General features: G+C 36.9%; 2 long non-coding RNA genes across 2 annotated transcripts; one reads left to right on the top strand and one right to left on the bottom strand.

Annotated features, from left to right (window-relative positions):
• Positions 1-930: 930 nt before the first annotated feature.
• On the bottom strand, positions 931-3851 carry LOC118352662 (uncharacterized). Its single transcript, XR_004810153.2, has 2 exons — positions 3466-3851; positions 931-1656 (listed from the first exon to the last, which is right to left on the bottom strand). It is a non-coding gene; the product is annotated as an uncharacterized LOC118352662 (long non-coding RNA).
• Positions 3852-3914: 63 nt separating this feature from the next.
• On the top strand, positions 3915-6444 carry LOC125753925 (uncharacterized). The gene is made up of 2 exons (XR_007406833.1): positions 3915-4129; positions 6003-6444. It is a non-coding gene; the product is annotated as an uncharacterized LOC125753925 (long non-coding RNA).
• Positions 6445-7326: the final 882 nt, after the last annotated feature.

Here is a 7326-nt window from a genome sequence, read left to right as displayed (position 1 = left end):
TCAAAACCACAATGAGATACCACCTCACACCAGTGAGAATGGGGAAAATTAACAAGGCAGGAAACAACAAATGTTGGAGAGGATGCGGAGAAAAGGGAACCCTCTTACACTGTTGGTGGGAATGTGAACTGGTGCAGCCACTCTGGAAAACTGTGTGGAGGTTCCTCAAAGAGTTAAAAATATACCTGCCCTACGACCCAGCAATTGCACTGTTGGGGATTTACCCCAAAGATACAAATGCAATGAAACGCCGGGACACCTGCACCCCGATGTTTATAGCAGCAATGGCCACGATAGCCAAACTGTGGAAGGAGCCTCGGTGTCCAACGAAAGACGAATGGATAAAGAAGATGTGGTTTATGTATACAATGGAATATTACTCAGCTATTAGAAATGACAAATACCCACCATTTGCTTCAACGTGGATGGAACTGGAGGGTATTATGCTGAGTGAAGTAAGTCAGTCAGAGAAGGACAAACATTATATGTTCCCATTCATTTGGGGAATATAAATAATAGTGAAAGGGAATATAAGGGAAGGGAGAAGAAATGTGTGGGAAATATCAGAAAGGGAGACAGAACATAAAGACTGCTAACTCTGGGAAACGAACTAGGGGTGGTAGAAGGGGAGGAGGGCGGGGGGTGGGAGTGAATGGGTGACGGGCACTGGCGGTTATTCTGTATGTTAGTAAATTAAACACCAATAAAAAATAAATTAAAAAAAAATAAAAAAATAAAATATTACTATAAAAAAAAAGAAAAAAATCAAAATGAATATTATTTGTGCTATTCCTGAATAAAGAGAAAGCACAGAACCTTTCTTCTAAATTGCATGAAGTACCCCCCCCATCAAATGTGCTCTTGAATAAAAATAAAAAATGAAGAGACATAGCTATTGATTTAATAAGGGGAAAAATACCCAGACCCGTATTTACATCTAATTTAAACATTTTTTTAATTGTAGAATTGTTCAATTGAAATATCTTGCATTGTCTCAAGAGATGCTATGAATTGATGTAATAATATTTACATGTGTAAATATTTATGGCAGGACCTCAGCTTCCCATACTTGGATCTTTTATACTTCCTTATTTTTGTAGGGACAGTTAGACATCTTAGCAGTTAAATAAACATTTCTCTAGTCAACATTGGAGACACTTGGCCAATACAGGAAGAACTCCTGTTCTTCTCACTTTGCTGGAGTTTGAGAGGGGTCCTTAGAGGAACGATGTTCATACTGGTTAAACTTCCCTAGGACTTGCTAAATTTAGGTGAAACTGACACAAACTTGGCTCCATCTTGTCATTTCATGTCTCCATAGGACCTTCAGCTCCTAGAAAATCTTGTGGGCATGTGTTCACAAGCCCATCGGTTAGTTGCACATGCCATGGAGCATCTAGTTTCGTTCTTCTCCCGTGTCGATAACTCTCTCCCTCAAATGATGCCTGATGACCAATAACGCACTGGAATGTGACACAGGAGTGCCACTCTTTCCACATTCTCCTGTGAGACAGCAACAGATCTGCCTCCAGAGCTGCCTCCTGATAGTTTGAGCTGCTGAATCCATGCAGAAAGGGGAGGATAGCTCTTCTCCAGAGACTGTCTTGCTTGTGTCCGCATGTCTCAAAACATGTCAACAGTTATGAAAGCTGGTACCTGTAATTATTTTCACAGGGGTCAGAAACTGGGTTCATTCAGCTAAAAATAGCTTCCACATCATGTTGTTAATTGGTTTACCATGCAGCTCCCAGTTACCTGTAAACACCCTCCCTTTTTCAGGCTAAACCAAAACTTATCACACAAATGCATAATTTTCAGCCCATTAACCTATTTTGGGGTATGTTTCAATTTCATTTTTTTGGATCAAGTATCTCCAATAGCAAGATATGATCATGCAAGTGTGAAATATGCATTTATATTCATGTCTTCAAAATGGTGAAATAACATAATATTGACTACTTCAAAAGGAAAAAGTTTTTTGCATAAATTATGATAGAATCGTGATAAAATTGAAAGAATGAAATGAAATATCAAATGAAATATCAAATCAAAAATCAAATTTGCTAACATTTACAAGGCAAAGTATTAGTACACTAATACTACGTAGAGTTCCTGTATAAACAACCCAAAAGGAAATGACTTTAAATAACAATAAATCAAAGAATAAATATAGTTCATAAGCTTATGAAAACATATCCAAATATGCCAATAATTAAAGTATTTTAAATTAAAATATCAAAACATTTGTCATCAAATGTGCGAAATTACATTATATGTTATAGACAAGGTTACAGTGAAAAGAGAACATCATCTATGACTTTTGGGAGTACATTTTGTTGTATGTACAACTTCTCTGGAAATGATCTTACCCTGTTCATACCCTTTTCATATACTCTCATCTAGCAGTTACAATCTAGTGCAAAATCAGATGAATGCAGACTATAGTGTTATTTATAGTTTTAAGATTGAAACTAGTGTAAACATTGAACAATATTAGGTTAGCCATTGTACTTGTTGGATATGGGTACTGTAACAGATTACCACAAGCATGGGGATTTAGAAGAACAGAACTCTCTCAATCTGGAGGCTAGAAGTCTGAAATCAGTGTGGGCAAGGCTGTAGGGGAGAATTTGAGTTTTGCATCTTCTGTCTTCCAGTGGCTGATGGAAATCCTTGAATTGTGGCTGTATCATTCCATTCTCTGCCTCCTCCATGGTCATGTTACCTCCTTTTTTTTCTGTATGTGTCCTTCTAAGGACACTTGTTACTAGATTTAGGGACTACCTATGTAATCCAGGATGATATCCCAAATTTAATAACATCTACCAAAAGATCCTTTTTCCAGATAAGGTAATATTCTCAGGTTTCAGAGTTTCTGATCGGACTATACTATATCTTTTTGAGGACCACTATTCAACTCACTTACTGCTATTAAGTTTTGCTATATCCATTCATTGAAATATATAGTCATTGAAAACACATTGAAACGGCATGAGGAAATGACCTGAAGAATATTGAGCAAACATGGGAAGATAGAATTGTATATGCTATAGAATTCCAATTTTGCAGAAAGAAATTAAAAAAATATATCCCATGAAGACACAGAAAAAAGAAGTGGAAAGAAAATTTGTATCATGATATATCAAAATACTTTTCAAGTTTATCTTTCCATTAATGGTAACTTGAATGGAACTACCATGAATGGGATTTAAATTTTTCTTATTTGCTTTTAGCATTTTTCATTGATACTAAGCATAAATTTATTTTACAATAAATTGGTCTTATTTTGTTAAAGAATAGAATAAAAGCAAGGTGTACAAAATTAAAACTGATAAGAATAAGCAGATATTTCATTAAAGTAACCAACTACAAGTAAAAACACATATTTTCCACATATTTGTAATAAATTGGAAAATACAGGAGGAAGGGAATATAATACTCTTTTAAAACTTCAAATAGGGGTACCTGGGTGGCTCAGTGGTTGAGCTGCTGCCTTTGGCTGGGGTTGTGATCCTGGGGTCCTGGGATCAAGTCCTATATCAGGGTCCCTGCAGGGAGCCTGTTTCTCCCTCTGCCTGTGTCTCTGCCTCTCTCTCTGTGTCTCATGAATAAGTAAATGAATTGAATCTTTCTAAAAAAGTCAAATAAAAAATGTAATTACATGGGAAAAAAAAGAACTACTGAGAGACAAAAAACATTGAGAAGTGGAGACCTGGCCTGCATTATTTAATGGGGAGATGATATTGGAAAATGCCATATCCCTCAATTGCATGACAACTTAGCAAACAAGAGAGAGCTAGATCATCAGAGATATACTGGCACCCAGACCAGGGGAAGGGCTGTACACAGTCTCTGCCATCACAATGAAGTTCAGGGAGCATCTTTGATGTTCTAAATGTGTTGCCATGGCAAAATCCTTAGCCCTGCTCTCCATGTACAAATGTTAAGGCTTGAGTAAATTATTATTTTTTTAGCTGAGTCAAATTTACTTACTTGTGAAATGGGAAACATGAACCATTTACTTTACAGGCTTATTTTGAGAGTCCATCAGTGCGACAGGCATGGAAGAACTTGGTAAAACTATAAAAGAACTCTGTAGAAGTTACTGCTCTATCTGCCTGAAGTACAGGTGTGCAAATGACCATGGTCTCCGGGGTCTCCTAGAATGTCAGCTAAGGAAACCTTCCTGAAGACATTTTTGATAATGTCCTTTATCCTCACTGTTCAGAAATATTTCCATGACTGTTTGTAAAACCAATTTTTGATTAGTTTGGCAGATACAGTTATTGTTCATTTTGTTTGTTTATTTATTGAAAGATTTTATTTAAAGATTTTATTTATTTATTCATGAGAGACACAGAGAGAGGCAGGGACATAGGCAGAAGGAGAAGCAGGCTCCCCGAGAGGAGCCTGATGCAGGACTCAATCACAGGACCCTAGGATCATGCCCTGAGCCAAAGGCAGCAGCTCAACCACTGAGCCACCCAGGTGTCCCAGTTATCATTCATTTAACTATCAAATTTTCAAGGTGGAAGAAGCTTTTGATATAGAGCAGCTCTCTCATTGTATAGATGAAGAAATAGGCCCAAGTTTGCCCAGCTGCTGGCTCTGAGGGTAGACATAAGTAATAAACAGTAATGGCTAAGTAAATGACTATTTTGAGTCTCCTGACCTCTTGTTGGAACATTAGTTCCTCTAGGACCTTAAACTGAGTGAAGTCACTCTGTATACCAACAACACTCAGTAATATCCCCAGTGGATCACCTTTGCATCGTGTGACTAGAGTGAGAAGATACCCAAGGAACTAATTAATTTGGTTGGTTTAATTAAAACAGTGGGGCAGCATTTATCTGGCATTTGATAATGGATTTTGCGGGTTGGTTTCCAAAAGAAAAAGGATCTCTGGTTGTATCTAATACGGTTGTAACAGTTTAGAGATTCAATGATATAGAGATTTAGCTAAAAATTTCACTTTTAGGGAGGATTTAGAAATAGAGTCAAGTTTAATAATTAGAATTGAGAAATGGACTAAGTTCCTCAGAGCTGCCTTCTGCTCTAAGAATCTGTTGGGGAAGCAAAAAAAGTTCTGGTTTAGCAAACAGTAGGAAAATCAATAATACTTAGGATGTTAATGATATTTGAAATTTAAAAATGTACTGTTATGAGCTAGTCTTAAGTGTGCCTGGGAATGATTAATAGCAGAAATTAAGGGTTCTTTTGGTTTAGCTCAAACTCTTCCCTTAAACAGGACTTTGAACCCTGTGAATAAATAGACTTAAGTTTGAACTGAACCCTGTGAGTAAATGGACTTAAGTTTGAATTGCAAAAGGATTTGTCAACTTGAGCTAGGTGGCTTATGATCCACTAAGACCCCTAGATATTACAAAATATTACTCTTGAATTAAAAAAAGATTTGACCTCCTACATTTGCTCTTTTAACTCACACATTCTTTCAAGAAATTCTTTTCCCAGTAAGTCAGAAGACAAATTGACAGGGGGTGAAAGCTAAGAGAAGGCTCTGGTTGTGTAACAGATCATTAGATCATTGACTATCTCTTGTACACAAGGAAAATTACACTAAGGGGAAAAGTGGGTATTTGCACTACTTCATTTTCCCAGAATCCCTTGGCTGATGGCAGCCTTAGGCATAACCATAAAACCAGTAGTATTAGGTATCTACACAGTACATAGGTGTGATACTGGTCTGTAACTAAATGGGATGATAGTCAGATTTATACTTTAATTTTTCATCATTATAAAAACTGTACACTGTTGAAAAACTAATAATCCCAATACAGCAAGCATTCCCTAGATGTTTCCACAATATTTATGAAAACCACATTTTCTCCCTTGTACTTTAGCATTACATTAAAAAAATATGTTGCAAATTTATTATATTCAGGAGCAGGGCACATTAAAATGTACATAGAGATAAAGAGTGAGGTTCATTTCTCAACTTGATACTGCTTATGTTTGAAGATGCCTTCTTTGCATTTTTTTAGAAATCTGGAGTCCCTGATGGTCGGGATTTGGGGAGCTGTGTTTGCCCTGGAGAAGACTTGCAGTGCCCCTTGGATCACAGTTAAGCAGCTGGGTGCTGCTTCTTTCTTAGAGCAGCTCTGGATGTTTGGCATATTTCTTCAGATTTGACTTACAAAGCATTAGGAAAATATGACTATAACCATGCCATATTTGAAATGAATTCATTGCCCTACCTTCTTTAGACTGGCCTAATCTAGTTACTCTGAATGATTTAAGAAATTGTACATTTTTTTTTCAGTGTATTTTGGTGTGTTTTTGCTGAGTTTGCAATTGGACATGAATTCTGAGCTACTGAGTAAAAGCACAATAACTGCCTTTATCCTTCTACACTTCAATGGACATGTAGATATGGCCAGTTGCCTCTCCAGTAGATTCTAATAAAACAATGCTTTTTCTTGTGAATTCACTCTTCTAAGTGTGGTTCTATATCCAACTAAGCCATTCCCAGTAATTTCCTCTTTCCTTCCCTGTGTTTGGAAATAATTACATGATAGAATTCTGACCAATGGCAGGCAAGGAAAAGGCTTCTGGGAAAGTTTGCCCTAGTTGAAATAACAGACACAAAGACCATTGTCCTTCTGTTGAAATTTTTTTTATCTGAAAGCTGTATCTAGAACTGTGGAACCCATTTGATGACTGTCAAGACAGAGCCAACAGACTGAAATGGCTAAGGGGAAAAGGGAGATTACACGAGTCCTTGATGTTATTGTGTTAATGAGTGAGCTACATTGGAGCTGCCCCACCTTGGTATTTCTTAGGAGTTATTTTCCTTAATATTGAGGAATTCAACTCAAAATGAGTTGGATTTTGTGTGATCATATAAGATGTACTAACTGATCATCTGCCTTCCCAGTTTCTCCAAGAAGATGAGAGTGTGCTTAAGTAGTCAGTAAAATAGAATAGGAAGAAAATCTGAAAGCCTAGATCATGGGATCGTATCAGCACTGCTCTAGGGAATAGTCTGCCTTTCTAGAGAACTAAACACAGAGGGGGCAAAAAGTCCTGTCACTTCTTGTTGACATATGTTCTTACGTCCAATTTGTAAATGAGGAAGTATAGAAAGAAACTTGTTGAAAACTAAAGCACAGTAGGACCGCTAACTGGTATTATTCAAATCACATATCTGGAATTGAATCAAGCAACATCTTAAATGTTGTCATTGTTTCAAAGCAGAAGGCTCTGAGCATAGACCTCAGAAAAGAGAGCAGAGCAGAAAACATAGGCAAAATTCATAATAACAAATGATGAAACCACACAGATCTAGAAAGTTTTAGCAAATTTATT

This window comes from Canis lupus, chromosome 28, assembly GCF_003254725.2.
Source record: "Canis lupus dingo isolate Sandy chromosome 28, ASM325472v2, whole genome shotgun sequence".
NCBI classification, from domain to species: domain Eukaryota; kingdom Metazoa; phylum Chordata; class Mammalia; order Carnivora; family Canidae; genus Canis; species Canis lupus.
The sequence above is the reverse complement of the archived record's forward strand: the minus strand, read 5'-3'. Positions and strand labels throughout refer to the sequence as shown.